This window comes from Schistocerca serialis, chromosome 3 (assembly GCF_023864345.2).
Source record: "Schistocerca serialis cubense isolate TAMUIC-IGC-003099 chromosome 3, iqSchSeri2.2, whole genome shotgun sequence".
Taxonomy (NCBI): Eukaryota; Metazoa; Arthropoda; class Insecta; order Orthoptera; family Acrididae; genus Schistocerca; species Schistocerca serialis.
In genome coordinates, this window is record NC_064640.1 from 164,946,272 (window position 1) to 164,965,189 (window position 18,918).

Consider the following 18,918-nt stretch of genomic DNA (forward strand, 5'->3'; position numbering starts at 1 on the left):
ATTGGTAGACTTCATGTATTTTCCCGCTACCCTGCGAATGAATCGAATTTTTCAAACTGCTTTGCTACCACCGAGCCTATGTGATTAATCCCTTCATATCGCTAAAAATTGGTACACCGAAATACACTCCTGGAAATGGAAAAAAGAACACATTGACACCGGTGTGTCAGACCCACCATACTTGCTCCGGACACTGCGAGAGGGCTGTACAAGCAATGATCACACGCACGGCACAGCGGACACACCAGGAACCGCGGTGTTGGCCGTCGAATGGCGCTAGCTGCGCAGCATTTGTGCACCGCCGCCGTCAGTGTCATCCAGTTTGCCGTGGCATACGGAGCTCCATCGCAGTCTTTAACACTGGTAGCATGCCGCGACAGCGTGGACGTGAACCGTATGTGCAGTTGACGGACTTTGAGCGAGGGCGTATAGTGGGCATGCGGGAGGCCGGGTGGACGTACCGCCGAATTGCTCAACACGTGGGGCGTGAGGTCTCCACAGTACATCGATGTTGTCGCCAGTGGTCGGCGGAAGGTGCACGTGCCCGTCGACCTGGGACCGGACCGCAGCGACGCACGGATGCACGCCAAGACCGTAGGATCCTACGCAGTGCCGTAGGGGACCGCACCGCCACTTCCCAGCGAATTAGGGACACTGTTGCTCCTGGGGTATCGGCGAGGACCATTCGCAACCGTCTCCATGAAGCTGGGCTACGGTCCCGCACACCGTTAGGCCGTCTTCCGCTCACGCCCCAACATCGTGCAGCCCGCCTCCAGTGGTGTCGCGACAGGCGTGAATGGAGGGACGAATGGAGACGTGTCGTCTTCAGCGATGAGAGTCGCTTCTGCCTTGGTGCCAATGATGGTCGTATGCGTGTTTGGCGCTGTGCAGGTGAGCGCCACAATCAGGACTGCATACGACCGAGGCACACAGGGCCAACACCCGGCATCATGGTGTGGGGAGCGATCTCCTACACTGGCCGTACACCACTGGTGATCGTCGAGGGGACACTGAGTAGTGCACGGTACATCCAAACCGTCATCGAACCCATCGTTCTACCATTCCTAGACCGGCAAGGGAACTTGCTGTTCCAACAGGACAATGCACGTCCGCATGTATCCCGTGCCACCCAACGTGCTCTAGAAGGTGTAAGTCAACTACCCTGGCCAGCAAGATCTCCGGATCTGTCCCCCATTGAGCATGTTTGGGACTGGATGAAGCGTCGTCTCACGCGGTCTGCACGTCCAGCACGAACGCTGGTCCAACTGATGCGCCAGGTGGAAATGGCATGGCAAGCCGTTCCACAGGACTACATCCAGCATCTCTACGATCGTCTCCATGGGAGAATGGCAGCCTGCATTGCTGCGAAAGGTGGATATACGCTGTACTAGTGCCGACATTGTGCATGCTCTGTTGCCTGTGTCTATGTGCCTGTGGTTCTGTCAGTGTGATCATGTGATGTATCTGACCCCAGGAATGTGTCAATAAAGTTTCCCCTTCCTGGGACAATGAATTCACGGTGTTCTTATTTCAATTTCCAGGAGTGTATTTATACGAGTTACCAGATTCCAATTTTCACTTGTGGGCATTTCAGTCATAGAACACAACGATTTTTCTTTTTGTGAAGTGCACAGTCTTACATTATTGAACATTTAAAGCAATTTGCCAATATTTGCACCACTTTGAAATCCCTTCAAGGTCTGACTGGATATTTATGCAGCTTTTCTTAGACAGTACTTTATTACTGATAACTGCATCATCTGCAAAAGTCTGAGGTTACTACTAATACTTCCGAATGCGCATCCAGTATCTTATATTATTCGTAAAGAGTTTATTTAACTGTAACACTGCAATAAATTTTTGTAGCGTTTGTACTACTTTCAGTGTAAGAGGAAGTAGCGATTATTGTTGGATAGATTGTAGTAAGTATTGCCACAAAACATCTGCGCCCGGTTACCGCCGAGCTTCTTAGTTGCTGACAAGAGATCCTTACAATGGTAGCAAAACCTCATAGCTGTGTGAGACCTAACATTTTGACAACGTAAACGTAGCAATGATGAAAAACACTGATACTCCTCGTTTGTTTTCTTTATTTGGCCTTCAGCAGCTAACGACTGTTTAGCCAGCTAAAAGGCAAACAAATGGCATATAATACAAACAAAAATTGATGACATATAAGGACACAGATACAAGTTTAACAAAGGGCTTTAGAAACCTGCTGTTGATAGACCTATATGTAAGATATGTTACAACAATTTTTTTTAATTTAGAAGATAATATGGAACAACAATATAACAATATTAAGAACGGTGTTCTGACACAAATATCAATAAAAATAGAAGTATAGGTTTGTTAAACCTGTGTTTGACACGCTGTGTAAAATTTTACGTTATTTTGACAGACTTATTTGTCGTAGCACCACAAATTTAAGAAATAGAACTAAAAGAATAGGAACAATAGAAAAACAAATGTTCAGTGTCTAAATTGAAAGAACTACATCCATAAATTACTCAACGAAAGTAGAATGGCGGCACTCGTAGGTAACTACTTTCAGACGACTGATAGTGGCCTTAAAGGCCGGATTAAGAGAATATGGACCGGAAAATGCAGCCGGAATTTGAACTTGGACCGCTTGTACGACGTTGCCGGAGTACCTCACTACCAGAAGATCGCCTTGCTTCTTCTCTTTCCCGCCCTCGTCGTTAATTACGAGAGCTTGTCTCGGGGCTGCGGTAAGCGGAGTCTCCGCTTGAAAGTCAGTGTGAGTTTCTAATCTAACTTTATCCTAAACAGTTAAATAACACAGTAAGCTATATGTAACACGCGCTAAAATCAGATAATCCACCTGGTGAAACTCACCCTCCCCGACATATGCGCACAGTTGAGTCGAGTCATAATTGATGTTCTCATTGTAGTTAATTTCCTTGGCTGATAAGCATTTCTGGACTACATGTCTCTTCCTAACTCAGTTGCAATAAGAATAACATAAAATCGCTTCAGCGCAGTTTAAGAGCCACACTCAGTAATTATAATGACTCATTAAAAAGTACGAAAATTTTGTAAATCACTAAAAATTGAAGCTATGCGGTATTAAAAATTCACAACCGGGCAATATTGCTGTACACAGTTTCACCTTAACGTTATTCTACTGACAAATACTTCAAAAATTTTGCGAAACAAATTATTTCATTCTCTGCAGTCCGATACGTTTATTTAGACTTCCATGTTTATTGAAATAATTCTTGCAAGAAGGTCATCCAGAATTAATTGACAGCGGCTAAATATTAAAAACAAATTCATAGCAAAGCTCAGTTTCATGACGAGTTAGCGCCCTTAATTCCTGCTTTCCAGATCATCTTCCTAACGGGGCATATCACGAAGATACATAACTATTGAAAGGTAAGGCAGCAATAGTATACATTTATATAGCGTGTGTTTATTAGTGTGGTTATTCATATAGCAGTTTTAAGTATTTTATATTGAACACGGATCGCAGTTACTGGTATATATCCATATACGCAAATAAATAAGCAGAATTTAGTCGTGATTGTATCATATTTATCCACGGTGATTGAGGATTAAGTTTATACTGTACATGGTGATTAATGCTAATGTTAAAAGTTTTCTTGGACAGGCTCAACTCAAAAGTGTGCCAGAGATTCGCATCTTGCAGCTTCATAGGGCTAAACAAACCGAACCTGACTATGTGAACGCCGCTTCGCAACAACAACAACAACAACAACAAAAAAGTTAATGACCTGCAACAAACTTGTTTCCTATAAGAAAACTTGATCTCCAATGTCAGAGAACAACATGCGGTGCACAATAACTTTCGTGTGCAGTCATCTGCGGAAGGCCGCCAAAACAGAAGCTACAAACGGTGTATCAGAAACTTTTTCTCTGTATGCGTCACGGCAAGCTTACGCCTCACCTCGGTGACGTACGTCAGTAACGTTGCATCAGCCAGTTTTAGTGTCAATAAACTTTGTTGCAGAGAAACCTGCTACCTAAGTTGGTAGTGCAGGTGCGGTAAATGCGAAATTTCTTTCTTGTGGTTGTACTAATCTTTAATTCTACTATTAAGTGTTCGCGGTATGACACTTTATACAAAATATGCTACGCATGATTTATCAAGTTATCAAATTCGACATTTGCAGAGAAATTTACCGGTAAGAAGTAGTACTGGTAGTATGTGTGTGTACCTTTCCTTAATCATCTGTCTCCTTACAACAAACGTTGGACAGTTTTATTCAGTCGACAGAGACGGAGCACAAGCGCGAATTACTGAAAAATTTGTAAGAAAGTCGGGCGTCTCCTCTTCGGTGAAACCACCTCTGGATTTACCTTAAATCATTTAATGAAAACACAGAAGATCTTAATTTGCATTGCTGAACTGGAATTTGATCTCTGCACCTCCCAAGTGCGAGCCCAGTATCCATCACTTCCTCGGCAGCTGCAGTTGTTCCAGTCTGTGAGTTATGGAAATGTTAGTACTCTCTAATCAATATCTTATCAAGTCTCAAAATAAATTTCATTTGTTTGCTAACATCTAAATAAACCATCACGAAGAACGCCATTATCGTTCATGTAATATACAGTGTAGGTATCATGTGAGAAATAAAATTACCTAACAAAATAAATTTTAAAAAGAGAAGAACGCTGTATTATCTGGAATAAGATTTTTGTTTATTTTTTTTTTATTTTTTTATTTTTATTTTTTTTTTTTTTTACATATACGTAGTTACATGAAAGATACAGAAACCAGCCACTGGCAACTTGCTGTGCCTGCCTGCTTTATTTTTTCTAGTAATTTTATCCACAGTCACGGAGCTCAGTCATCATTTTAATGTATAAATTAAGGTACATAACGATGTAGGTAAATCTGAGGAACCGAATAAGCTAATAATTGATGGTTGCATTCTGACTGACCTACTCGTATCAGGTGGTTATAAATAAAGTGCAGCTGCCCACGCAGTTCCAGTATGGGCTGTAATTATCGTGTGACAGCGAAACTTGGTAGATATGCTAATCCGTTAATGCGGAACTGATTTATGCCGGTTAGTTCTAATTTTGGCCACCATGTGTAAATCTGGCTCTGTATTATGCAGCCGCCTGTCCGTGACATAGCTACTGGCTTTTCGGACGGCCCTCTCCATGACGCCGCTACTGGCATACTGAAAGAGGCACTCCATGACACTGCTGATAGCGATCTTCAGAAACTTATGTTGATTTTCACGTGATATCCTCCTGTAAACACATCTGATGCGCATGGCTGTAACGGATCGTGCAGCCACGTCTCGATCCCTGAATCAACAGATGGAGACGTTTGCAAGACAACAACCATCTGCACGAACAATTCGACGACGTTTGCACCAGCATGGACTACAGACCGGAGACGATGGCTGCCGTTACCCTTGACGCTGCATCACAGACAGGAGCGCCTGCGATGGTGTACTCAACGACGAACCTGGGTGCACGAATGGCAAAACGTCATTTTTTCAGATGAATCCAGGTTCTGTTTACAGCATCATGATGGTCGCATCCGTGTTTGGCGACATCGCGGTAAACGCACATCGGAAGCGTGTATTCGTCATCGCCATACTGGCGTATCACCCGGCGTGATGGTATGGGGTGCCAATGGTTACACGTCAAGGTCACCTCTTGTTCGCATTGACGGCACTTTGAACAGTGGACGTTACATTTCAGATGTGTTACGACTCGTGGTTCTACCCTTCATTCGATCCCTGCGAAACCCTACATTTCAGCAGGATAATGCACGACCGCATGTTGCAGGTCCTGTACGGGCCTTTCTGGGTACAGAAAATGTTCGACTGCTGCCCTGGCCAGCACATTCTCCAGATCTCTCACCAACTGAAAACGTCTGGTCAATGGTGGCCGACCAACTGGCTCGTCACAATACGCCAGTCACTACTCTTGATGAACTGTGGTATTGTGTTGAAGCTGCATGGACAGCTATACTTGTACACGCCATCCAAGCTCTGTTTGACTCAATGCCCAGGCGTATCAAGGCCGTTATTACGGCCAGAGGTGGTTGTTCTGGGTACTGATTTCTCAGGATCTATGCACCCAAATTGCGTGAAAATGTAATCACATGTCAGATCTAGTATAATATACTTGTCCAATGAATACCCGTTTATCATCTGCATTTCTTCTTGGTGTAGCAATTTTAATGGCCAGTAGTGTACAATGGCTACATTCCTGCCTAGTCTTTCTGCAGTGCTGCAGTGTCGCAGAACTAACATCCAGATTCTCGTAGCCCTATTGCACGACCTCATTCAAACTCAGTGAGATGTTGATAATGGAGTCTTTGTCGAACTAAAGGCATTCTTGACGCACATCAACTCACCGCGTCTAATCTCAGAGGTAACTAACGCTCACGACAGTTACAGAGCGTATTTAAAGCAAACTTGATTTGCCCTCATAGTGGCGTTACTAGCACCACTCTTATGTGACTGGCGCGAAATTTGAATCAGCATCATCTTTCAGATGTAGAAACACGCCTACCAACTTTAGTTTATGTCGCGTAACTGCTTCTTTGTGTTGCTATGTTTTCCGTCAGTGTATTTCCAGAACGATGATATACCTTCGCATATACACTAAGTGGTATATGTATATACTGCATGCAAAGTGTGTTGCTAATAGAGTTAGCAGCAAAGAAGTAATAAATCAAAACGTCATGCCAGATCCTGAAGATTGACTGCATGATCGGCGAGAATGTAGTGGGCCATAAACTTTTCTCCTTTAATTAATTTGTGCTGAGGTGTCAGGGGGAAAAACTTTCTTAAAGGTTTGAAATTCTGTGTAAACTTTATCGGGAGTCGCTAAGTGCTCTCACTCTCAAATACTGGATGAATTATGTTCGTGTATTCGCGCGGCGTCTATTACGCTGCCTCAACATAAACACACAGTTTCTAACTGTCATACTTGTTTTATTGTGTTAAAATTTTATCCTAAGGTTATAGCCCTTAATGAGTAAATTATAACAGCCTTTTATACTCGGCCAGTAATTACGCGAAATACTTAAAACCAAGTTTTTGTTGTCCCTACGCTGCAGCTGGTACCGGTTTCCGTGATAACGTTTTAGTAATACAGGTAAGATCTATTCTTACATTTCCTACTACTACTACTACTACTACTACTACTACACACCCACACACAACACACACAGTCCACTGATCGTGACCGGGCCAAATATCCCACGAAAGAAGCGTCAAACGAAAAAATGACAGCGAACGAAACTTGTCTAGCTTGAAGGGGGAAACCAGATGGCGCTATGGTTGGCCCGCTAGATAGCGCTGCCATAGGTCAAACGGATATCAACTGCGTTTTGTTAAATAGGAACCGCCCATTTTTTATTACGTATTCGTATAGTACGTAAAGAAATACGAATGTTTTAGCTGGACCAGGTTTTCCGCTTTGTGATAGATGGCGCTGTAATAGTAACAAACATATGGCTCACAATTTTAGACCAAAAGTTGGTAACAGGTAGGTTTTTTAAATTAAAATACAGAACGTAGGTACGTTTTAACATTATATTTCGGTTGTTCCAATGTGATACATGTACCTTTGTGAACTTATCATTTCTGAGAACGCATGCTGTTACAGCATGATTACCTGTAAATTCTACATTAATGCAATAAATGCTCAAAATGCTGTCCGTCAACCTCAATGCATTTGGAAATACGTGTGACGACATTCCTCTCAACAGCGAGTAGTTCGCCTTCCGTAATGTTCGCACATGCATTGACAATGCGCTGACGCATGTTGCCAGGCGTTGTCGGTGGATCACGATAGCAAATATCCTTCAACTTTCCCCACAGAAAGAAATCAGGGGACGTCAGATCCGGTGAACGTGCGGGCCATGGTATGGAGCGTCGACGACCAATCCACCTGTCATGAAATATGCTATTCAGTACCGCTTCAACCGCACGCGAGCTATGTGCCGGACATCCATCATGTCGGAAGTACATCGCCATTCTGTCATGCAGTGAAACATCTTGTAGTAACATCGGTAGAACATTACGTAGAAAATCAGCATGCATTGCACCATTTAGATTGCCATCGATAAAATGGTGGCCAATTATCCTTCCTCCCATAATGCCGTACCATACATTAACCCGCCAAGGTCGCTGATATTCCACTTGTCGCAGCCATCGTGGATTTTCCGTTGCCAAATAGTGCATATTATGCCGGTTTACGTTACCGCTGTTGGTGAATGATGCTTCGTCGCTAAATAGAACGCGTGCAAAAAATCTGTCATGGTCCTGTAATTTCTCTTGTGCCCAGTGGCAGAACTGTACACGACGTTCAAAGTCGTCGCCATGCAATTCCTGGTGCATAGAAATATGGTACGGATGCAGTCGACGTTGATGTAGCATTCTCAACACCGACGTTTTTGAGATTCCCGATTCTCACACAATTTGTCTGCTACTGATGTGCGGATTAGCCGCGACAGCAGCTAAAACACCTACTTGAGCATCATCGTTTGTTGCAGGTCGTGGTTGACGTTTCACATGTGGCTGACCACTTCCTGTTTGCTTAAATAACGTAACTATCCGGCGAACGGTCCGGACACTTGGATTATGTAGTCCAGGATACCGAGCAGCATACATAGCACACGCCCGTTGGGCATTTTGATCACAATAGCCATACATCAACACGATATAGACATTTTCCGCAATTGGTAAACGGTCCATTTTAACAAGGGTAATGTATCACGAAGCAAATACCGTCCGAACTGGCGGAATGTTACATGATATCACGTACTTATACGTTTGTGACTATTACAGCGCCATCTATCACAAAGCGAAAAAAGTGGTCCAACAAAAACATTCATATTTCTTTACGTACTACACGAATATGTAATAAAAAATGGGGGTTCCTATTTAGAAAAACGCAGTTGATATCCGTTTGACCTATGGCAGCGCCATCTAGCGGGCCAACCATAGCGCCATATGGTTTCCCCCTTCAAGCTAGACGAGCTTCGTTCTTTGTAGTTTTTTCCTTTGTTGCTTATTTCGAGAGATATTTGGCCCGGTCACAATCAATGGACCATCCTCTATATAAGTATTATAGTCCCTATAACGATATGTCCAGAAACCAATACCATGAACACTGTTGGGTTACTCCATTTTCGTGATTGGAACTTTAATAGTGGCAACTATTTATTTACAGCTCGTACAAAATAGACACGTGTTTCAAAGTTTTACTGACCTTCAAAGTAGTCACCAGCATTGTGTATAACCCGTTGCCAGCGATGTGGAAGTCGTAGCATACTCTTAGCAGTTCAAGTTGTGTTGACAGTTCGTGAGGCGCGGTCTGTTGCCCGACGGCCCGACGAATTTGTAGCAGTTCTGAAGCGAATGCCGTGAAGCGTTTCCTTCAGTATAGAAATCTAGTTGAACTCACGAGGGCTTAAATCAGGGGAGTGCAATAGGTGGTATAGCACTTAGCAGCCCCATCAGTCAAACAAATCAGTAACAGCTTACACTGTACGTGCTTGAGCATTGTCCTGCAAAATAATAGTCAGGTCCTGCAGAAACTGTCATCACTTCAGTCTCTATGCTGTTCATTTTTGGAACACAAACTACGACCAGCTTATACACGATGCTGGTGAGTACTTTGAAGGTCAGTAAAACGTTGAAACACGTATCTATTTAGTACTAGCTGTAAATAAATACTTGCCACTATTAAAGTTCCCACTCTCGTATATAGCACGAAAATGGAGTAACCCAACAATGTTCATGAAGCATGATCATTACATTCCGTCAAAAATAAACGAATTACGGTGAAACCGCCAGCAGAGGGCACTGGCGGTCCAGCTCTCATCCGACAAAAGCTCTAGATGCCGCTTCTCGCCAGATGCAGACGCCCAGTATGTGCGCCTTAGCTGACCTGACGAGATCATGAGTAACGCTTGCAGTGGGCGCCGGAACATCGTGATTAGGGCACTAACGGCTTGATCAGATGCGTCACGCTTCCTGTTCCATACCGAGCTGGGTGGTGCACTGGTAACACACTTGGTCTTCATTCGGGAGGATCTGGGTTACAAATTTCCGTCCAACCATTCGGATTTATGTTCGGCGTGATTCACCTAAATCGCTTAAACCGCGATGGGTACTCTGAGATGGACACGGTTCATTTCCTGCTCTTCTCCTACAGCTCAGAAATTGTGCTCAGTCCTTAATGGCCCCATTGTCGACGGAACTTTATACCGGCCGCGTAAGTCACCATGAATTACCTGTTAGTAAGTATGAGAAACTATTTTAAAAAAAGTACTGCATTCCAGTACTTCAGCAAAACGAGATACATTTTCTTTGGAATTAGCAATGTAAATAGCTATTCTTCACTATTTTATTTCGAATAATAACCACTGCTCGGTACAAAGCTAACTTTTAATAGAAATCAGAAATAAACAATTATTGTGCGTTCAGAATAGCTACATTGGACAGCTAAATTCATTAAAGCAAGGAATAACTTCACAACAGTGAGCAATAATATACAGAACGTAATAAAAAGGTACGACCAAAATTTCTGAACCCAGTTCTCACACACGGACATGGGCCCGGATTCGCTTTTTGATACAGTTATACTGAATTCTCCGCTCTTTTTGCAAAACAAGGGTCAATTGCAAGCACTCCAAATACACTTAATCGATTTCTTAAGATGGTAAGTCCTGTGTTCGCGTTCTAAAAGTTGGTTCTGATGTAACATTACAGACGATTTCAACAAAAAACAAAAAATTATTTGAAATTTTCAGTCTATTTTCATAGAAGTCCTTTCACTTACATTGACTTTATCAGCTCTCTTCGTGTGTTCAAGTTTTGCGCATTTGGTTGATTTGTTGGTTGGTTAATTTGCGGCGATGTTATCGATCCCATCGGGTTAGGGTAGGATGGGGAAGGAAGTCGGCCGTGCCCTTTTCCGCATTTGATTTGCCTTTTAATAATTATCCCCAGCACTACTAACATTTATTGGAAGTAAGAATCATGTCTTATTCTCAGTGACATAATAGGCGTTGTGGAGAATGGCTTCAGTGAATTAATTCTTCGAAGTCCGATTGGGTAGTGCTGTCTTGACATTGTAAACTTGGCAAAGAATCGTAATCTATGTATCAAATTCAGTCTTTTTATACACGAAGTGTCACATATTGCTATAGGAGATATTATTGGCAAAAAATAGAGGAAAAGTCCCTACAATGATATGTCCAGAAACCAATACCTGTTGTGATATGAACCAATCTGTTCTCTCATTCCCATCTCCCTCTAACGCGGAAGTATACACCACAGGCAGAGCTGCGTGCGATTAACACGCGCCATGACACATCCTTCCTCCTTCTTCGCCATGAATCATGCACTCTTTCAGATAAACGTGGCTCCATTCGGACTGAGTCATATGCATTGGTCACACGCTCGTGTGACGTTTGCACATTGTTGATGGGTTGGGCGTGAACCAGTACCTTTAAGTATCTCCTTAGCCCTAAATATAACTGATTTAGGAACGATGAACGGGGAGGCCGCGCTATTGGACCTCCTCGACCAATCGTTCGTCCACGAAACGTTGCGGTGATTCACCGTCGTGCGTAAGTCATAATCTTTGTGGAACTTCCTGGCAGATTAAAATTGTGTGCCGCACCGCCCTTGCACTTGACTGGGAAAGGCAAAGGTCTCGAAAATGGCTCTGAGCACTATGGGACTTAACATCTGAGGTCATCAGTCCCCTAGAACTTAGAACTACTTAAACCTAACTAACCTAAGGACATAACACACATCCATGCCCGAGGCAGGATTCGAACCGGCGACCTTAGCGGTCGCGCGGTTCCAGACTGAAGCGCCTAGAACCGCTCGACCACACCGCAAAGGTCTCGAGTTCGAATCTCAGTCCGGCACACAGTTTCAGTCTGCCGGGAAGTTTCATATCAGCGCACACTCCGCTGCAGAGTGAAAATTTCGTTCTGTAATAGTCATTCTTGTTTCATGTTCTGCAGACTGCAACTGTTCAGACATTCGCAATGAACCGCAGCAGGAAGACCGCTTACACCACCGAAAACTACAGATTACTCGTCACAAGTAAAACGGACTATATCTCAAGAGTTATACGTTTCCGGACATACAAGGAGCGTTCAATACCCGAAGCAACACTTTTTTTCGTGGACAGTTTCAGTTAAAAATGCGGAATTAATTGTGGGACATCGTGGAATATTCCCGCTTTAGCGCCTATAGTTTCATGAAGTTCCTATAGGTGGCGATGTCATACGTAGCCTTCAGAATGGCGTCTGCAATGAAGATGCGTTCCAAGCAGAGAGCTGTCCCTGAGTTTCTTTTGGCGGAAAACCAGAGCATTGGAGATATTCGCAGGTGCTCGAAGAATGCCTACAGAGACCTGGCAGCGAACAAAAGCACGGTGAGTCGCTGGGCGAGGCGTATGTCATTATCGCAAGTCTCGCAAACCTGTCCGATCTGCCGCGTGTCGGGCGGCCGCACACAGCTGTGACTTCTGTATGTTGGAACATGCGGAGACTCTCATTCGAGGTGATCAACGGATCACAGTCAAAACAGTCGCTGCACAACTGGACGTCTCTTTCGGTAGTGCTGACACACTCGTCCACCAGTTGGAGTACCCAAAGCTCTGCGCCCGCTGGGTTCCGCGCCACCTAACACAAGACCAAAAGAGCAACGAAGGATCCAGGGGCGCCCGCAGGGAGGGGAGGGGGGGGGCAGTGGGGGCAGTTGCCCCTAGTGAGAATTCATTCAGTTTACGAATATAAAAAATACCTGTAACTTAATGGCTCAGTTATGTAGGATTTAAAATACCTTTAAAATTACCACTAAAATAAGCGGAAAATATCGATAAAATGACGTAAAAATGATATAAAACATATGTAAACAGAATTACAGGATGAACTAGAGCAATGAAAAACTTTAAAGGAGAATCGAACTAAAATTAAAAAATGATGATAAATTTAAAAATTGTGTGGTTTCCTTTAAGAAATCTCGTTCGTTGAAGATGTGCAAAATTGTTATATATCCGTCTTACAGCTATTGCCTACGAAGTATCTTTTTTTTTATTTCTACACCCACACGTGGTAGAAATTAACAACAGCAAGTGAGGCAACAATGGGAATAATCAGATGAACCAGCAGTTTACTTTTAACTTTTACAAATGCATTCTTGGGCAACATTTAAGCGTTTCTCCTGAAGGCACGCCCATTGTTCGTTCTTTACATATTAAAAGAATCAGTTGTGTCATAAAGGGACGTTAAACACAAACGTAAAAAAATGATATCTTTCTTGAAAAATAATCTACGATACAGTATCTATATGACGAAAAATACAAAATTAAAGATAGATATCCTTCAGTTACTTCCGAATGTCAATTTTTAATAGCAGGAAAACAAGTAGTTCAGAGAGAAAACGCTTAGGACAGGACCAAACGAAACTGGCGGCAAAAGTACAGTCTGCTAATGTAAAAACAGGTTTTACTATAGTTATAATTTTAGTTTTTTATGTTCATAGCTCTGGCATGGTACTAAAAGTGCATCAGTATTTCTAAATTGCATATAAGGGGAAAACATCTGGCTTACCATGAAACGACAAATGCTATTCGGAGAACAATAGTAATTCAGTAAGCATATTAGAATACGTAGGCCTATTCCAAAATAGAGCTGTATCACATGAAAGAATCGTTCTTAGTTAGTACACTACGCAGCTGCAGAACACTATTGTTAAGTGCGTAAAAGAAGCGTTCACAGTAATGTAAGTGAATTTGAGCTGGGAGGTTAGAAAAATTAAAAAGGGAAATGGATAGGTTAAAGCTAGATATAGTAGGAATTAGTGAAGTTCGGTGGAAAAAGGAACAAGACTTTTGGTCAGGCGAATACAGGGTTATAAATACAAATTCAAATAGGGGTAATGCAGGAGTCGGTTTAATAATGAATAAAAAAGTAGGAGTGCGGGTAAGCTACTACAAACAGCATAGTGAACGCATTATTGTGGCCAAGATAGACACGAAGCCCATGCCTACTACAGTAGTACAAGTTTATATTCCAACTAGCTCTGCAGATGACGAAGAAATTGAAGAAATTTATGATGAAATAAAATAAATTATTCAGATAGTGAAGGGAGACGAAAATTTAATAGTCATGGGTGACTGGAGTTCGGTAGTAGGAAAAGCGAGAGAAGGAAACTTAGTAGGTGAATATGGATTGGGGCTAAGAAATGAAAGAGGAAGCCGCCTGATAGAATTTTGCGCACAGCGCAACTTAATCATAGCTAACACTTGGTTCAAGAATCATAAAAGAAGGTTGTATACATGGAAGAAGCCTGGAGATACTGACAGGTTTCAGATAGATTATATAATGGTAAGACAGAGATTTAGGAACCAGGTTTTAAATTGTAAGACATTTCCAGGGGCAGATGTGGAATCTGACCACAATCTATTGGTTATGAATTGTAGATTAAAACTGAAGAAACTGCAAAAAGGGGGGAATTTGAGGAGATAGGACCTGGATAAACTGAAAGAACCAGAGGTTGTAGAGAGTTTCAGGATGAGCATAAAGGAACAATTGACAAGAATGGGGGAAAGAAATACGGTAGAAGAAGAATGGATAGCTTTGAGGGATGAAGTGGTGAAGGCAGCAGAGGATCAAGTAGGTAAAAAGGCGAGGGCTAGTAGAAATCCTTGGGTGACAAAAGAAATACTGAATTTAATAGATGAAAGGAGAAAATATAAAAATGCAGTAAATGAAGCAGGCAAAAAGGAATACAAACGTCTCAAAAATCTGATAGACAGGAAGTGCAAAATGGCTAAGCAGGCATGGCTAGAGGACAAATGTAAGGATGTAGAGGCTTATCTCACTAGGGGTAGGATAGATACTGCCTACAGGAAAATTAGAGAGACCTTTGGAGAAAAGAGAACCACTTGTATGAATATCAAGAGCTCAGATGGAACCCCAGTCCTGAGCAAAGAAGGGAAAGCAGAAAGGTGGAAGGAGTATATAGAGGGTCTAAACAAGGGCAATGTACTTGAGGACAATATTATGGAAATGGATGAGGATGTAGATGAACATGAAATGGGAGATACGATATTGCGTGAAGAGTTTCACAGAGCACTGAAATACCTCAGTCGAAACAAGGCCCCGGGAGTAGACAACATTCCATTAGAACTACTGACGGCCTTGGGAGAGCCAGTTCTGACAAAACTCTACCATCTGGTGAGCAAAATGTATGAGACAGGCGAAATACCCTCAGACTTCAAGAGGAATATAATAATTCCAATCCCAAAGCAAGCAAGTGCTGACAGATGTGAAAATTACCGAACAATCAGTTTAATAAGTCACGGATGCAAAATACTAACGCGAATTCTTTACAGACGAATGGAAAAACTGGTATTAAAATCCATGGAGAAGAAATAAAAACTTTGAGGTTCACCGATGAAATTGTAATTCTGTCAGAGACAGCAAAGGACTTGGAAGAGCAGTTGAACGGAATGGACAGGGTCATGAAAGGAGGGTATAAGATGAACATCAACAAAAGCAAAACGAGGATAATGGAATGTAGTCGAATTAAGTCGGGTGATGCTGAGGGAATTAGATTAGGAAATGAGACACTTAAAGTAGTAAAGGAGTTTTGCTATTCGGGGAGCAAAATAACTGATGATGGTCGAAGTAGAGAGGATATAAAATGTAGACTGGCAATGGAAAGGAAAGCGTTTCTGAAGAAGAGAAATTTGTTAACATCGAGTGTAGATTTAAGTGTCAGGAAGTCGTTTCTGAAAGTATTTGTATGGAGCGTGGCCATGTATGGAAGTGAAACATGGACGATAAATAGTTTAGACAAGAAGAGAATAGAAGCTTTCGAAATGTGGTGCTACAGAAGAATGCTGAAGATTAGGTTGGTAGATCATATAACTAATGAGGAGGTATTGAATAGGATTGGGGAGAAGAGAAGTTTGTAGCACAACTTGACTAGAAGAAGGGCTCGATTGGTAGGACATGTTCTGAGGCATCAAGGGATCACCAATTTAGTATTGGAGGGCAGCGTGGAGGGTAAAAATCGTAGAGGGAGACCAAGAGATGAATACACTAAGCAGATTCAGAAGGATGTAGGTTGCAGTAGGTACTGGGAGATGAAGAAGCTTGCACAGGATAAAGTAGCAAGGAGAGCTGCATCAAACCAATCTCAGGACTGAAGACCACAACAACAACAACAGCCAGAAGAGCGAGGAATCATTCGGTGTACTGGAAGCCTGAATAAAACTCACCTGCTTTGAGAAAAAAAGTGTTGTATTCCTTTCTGGACACCCCTCTTAAACTGTAGGAATTTCTCTTCTAGTTTTTTCCAGTACCAAGCGACAGCTTTTTTTTACTCATGATGTATACCACGTTCAGTCTTACACTCCTGGAAATTGAAATAAGAACACCGTGAATTCATTGTCCCAGGAAGGGGAAACTTTATTGACACATTCCTGGGGTCAGATACATCACATGATCACACTGACAGAACCACAGGCACATAGACACAGGCAACAGAGCATGCACAATGTCGGCACTAGTACAGTGTATATCCACCTTTCGCAGCAATGCAGGCTGCTATTCTCCCATGGAGACGATCGTAGAGAAGCTGGATGTAGTCCTGTGGAACGGCTTGCCATGCCATTTCCACCTGGCGCCTCAGTTGGACCAGCGTTCGTGCTGGACGTGCAGACCGCGTGAGATGACGCTTCATCCAGTCCCAAACATGCTCAATGGGGGACAGATCCGGAGATCTTGCTGGCCAGGGTAGTTGACTTACACCTTCTAGAGCACGTTGGGTGGCACGGGATACATGCGGACGTGCATTGTCCTGTTGGAACAGCAAGTTCCCTTGCCGGTCTAGGAATGGTAGAACGATGGGTTCGATGACGGTTTGGATGTACCGTGCACTATTCAGTGTCCCCTCGACGATCACCAGTGGTGTACGGCCAGTGTAGGAGACCGCTCCCCACACCATGATGCCGGGTGTTGGCCCTGTGTGCCTCGGTCGTATGCAGTCCTGATTGTGGCGCTCACCTGCACAGCGCCAAACACGCATACGACCATCATTGGCACCAAGGCAGAAGCGACTCTCATCGCTGAAGACGACACGTCTCCATTCGTCCCTCCATTCACGCCTGTCGCGACACCACTGGAGGCGGGCTGCACGATGTTGGGGCGTGAGCGGAAGACGGCCTAACGGTGTGCGGGACCGTAGCCCAGCTTCATGGAGACGGTTGCGAATGGTCCTCGCCGATAACCCAGGAGCAACAGTGTCCCTAATTTGCTGGGAAGTGGCGGTGCGGTCCCCTACGGCACTGCGTAGGATCCTACGGTCTTGGCGTGCATCCGTGCGTCGCTGCGGTCCGGTCCCAGGTCGACGGGCACGTGCACCTTCCGCCGACCACTGGCGACAACATCGATGTACCGTGGAGACCTCACGCCCCACGTGTTGAGCAATTCGGCGGTACGTCCACCCGGCCTCCCGCATGCCCACTATACGCCCTCGCTCAAAGTCCGTCAACTGCACATATGGTTCACGTCCACGCTGTCGCGGCATGCTACCAGTGTTAAAGATTGCGATGGAGCTCCGTATGCCACGGCAAACTGGCTGACACTGACGGCGGTGGTGCACAAATGCTGCGCAGCTAGCGCCATTCGACGGCCAACACCGCGGTTCCTGGTGTGTCCGCTGTGCCGTGCGTTTGATCATTGCTTGTACAGCCCTCTCGCAGTGTCCGGAGCAAGTATGGTGGGTCTGAGACACCGGTGTCAATGTGTTCTTTTTTCCATTTCCAGGAGTGTATTTTTATTTCGAAATATTTGTAATGGTTTCCATTTTTGTATGTTTTTAGCCTTCCTATGCCAATATCAAGGCAACGACCTTGCCGCAGTGGATACACCGGTTCCCGTGAGATCACCGAAGTTAAGCGCTGTCGGTCATGGTCGGCACTTGGATGGGAGACCATGCTGGGCGCCATGCGCTGTTGCCATTTTTCGGGGTGCACTAAGCCTCGTGCTGCCAATTGAGGAGCTACTCGACCGAACAGTAGCGGCTTCGGTCCGAATACCATCATAGCGACCGGGAGAGCGGTGTGCTAACCCCACGCCCCTCCTATCCGCATCCTCCTTGAGGATGACACGGCGGTCGGATGGTCCCGGTAGGCCACTCGTGGCCTGACTACGGAGTGCTTTTTTTATGCCCATATCAACTCGGTTCAGTTACAGCTACTTTTAGATACATTGGGGGGGTATTCATGCGTCAGGATCATTCGGTACTGGTGAGCTACGTTCTACTGGAAACAGTTCTACTTACTCTTGTGCACCAGACAGAATCGATATTTGCAGTTTAAATCAGCTTCTCGTCAACATAAGCAGCGGTGGAAACAGAGGAGATTATCATGAAGAAATATCAAAGTAAACGTACATTCCCAATGTTTAAAATGCTCTCTAGTGGTAGTGTGCATCGGAAACAGGGTAACATCAGGGGTGTACCATGCAAGTATGATACGACTGTTGCTACACTACTTGCCATTAAAATTGCTGCACTAAGAAGAAATGCAGATGGTAAACGGGTATTCATTGGACAAATATACACTCCTGGAAATTGAAATAAGAACACCGTGAATTCATTGTCCCAGGAAGGGGAAACTTTATTGACACATTCCTGGGGTCAGATACATCACATGATCACACTGACAGAACCACAGGCACATAGGCACAGGCAACAGAGCATGCACAATGTCGGCACTAGTACAGTGTATATCCACCTTTCGCAGCAATGCAGGCTGCTATTCTCCCATGGAGACGATCGTAGAGATGCTGGATGTAGTCCTGTGGAACGGCTTGCCATGCCATTTCCACCTGGCGCCTCAGTTGGACCAGCG

General features: G+C 44.0%; 1 protein-coding gene and 1 pseudogene across 3 annotated transcripts in view; both read left to right on the forward strand.

Moving 5' to 3' along the window:
• The window catches only part of LOC126469881 (uncharacterized), a 284,993-nt gene that overhangs the window by 143,555 nt on the left and 122,520 nt on the right, over window positions 1-18,918 (forward strand). The gene's annotated exons all lie outside the window — the stretch shown is intronic.
• On the forward strand, window positions 17,907-18,024 carry LOC126472209 (5S ribosomal RNA; annotated as a pseudogene).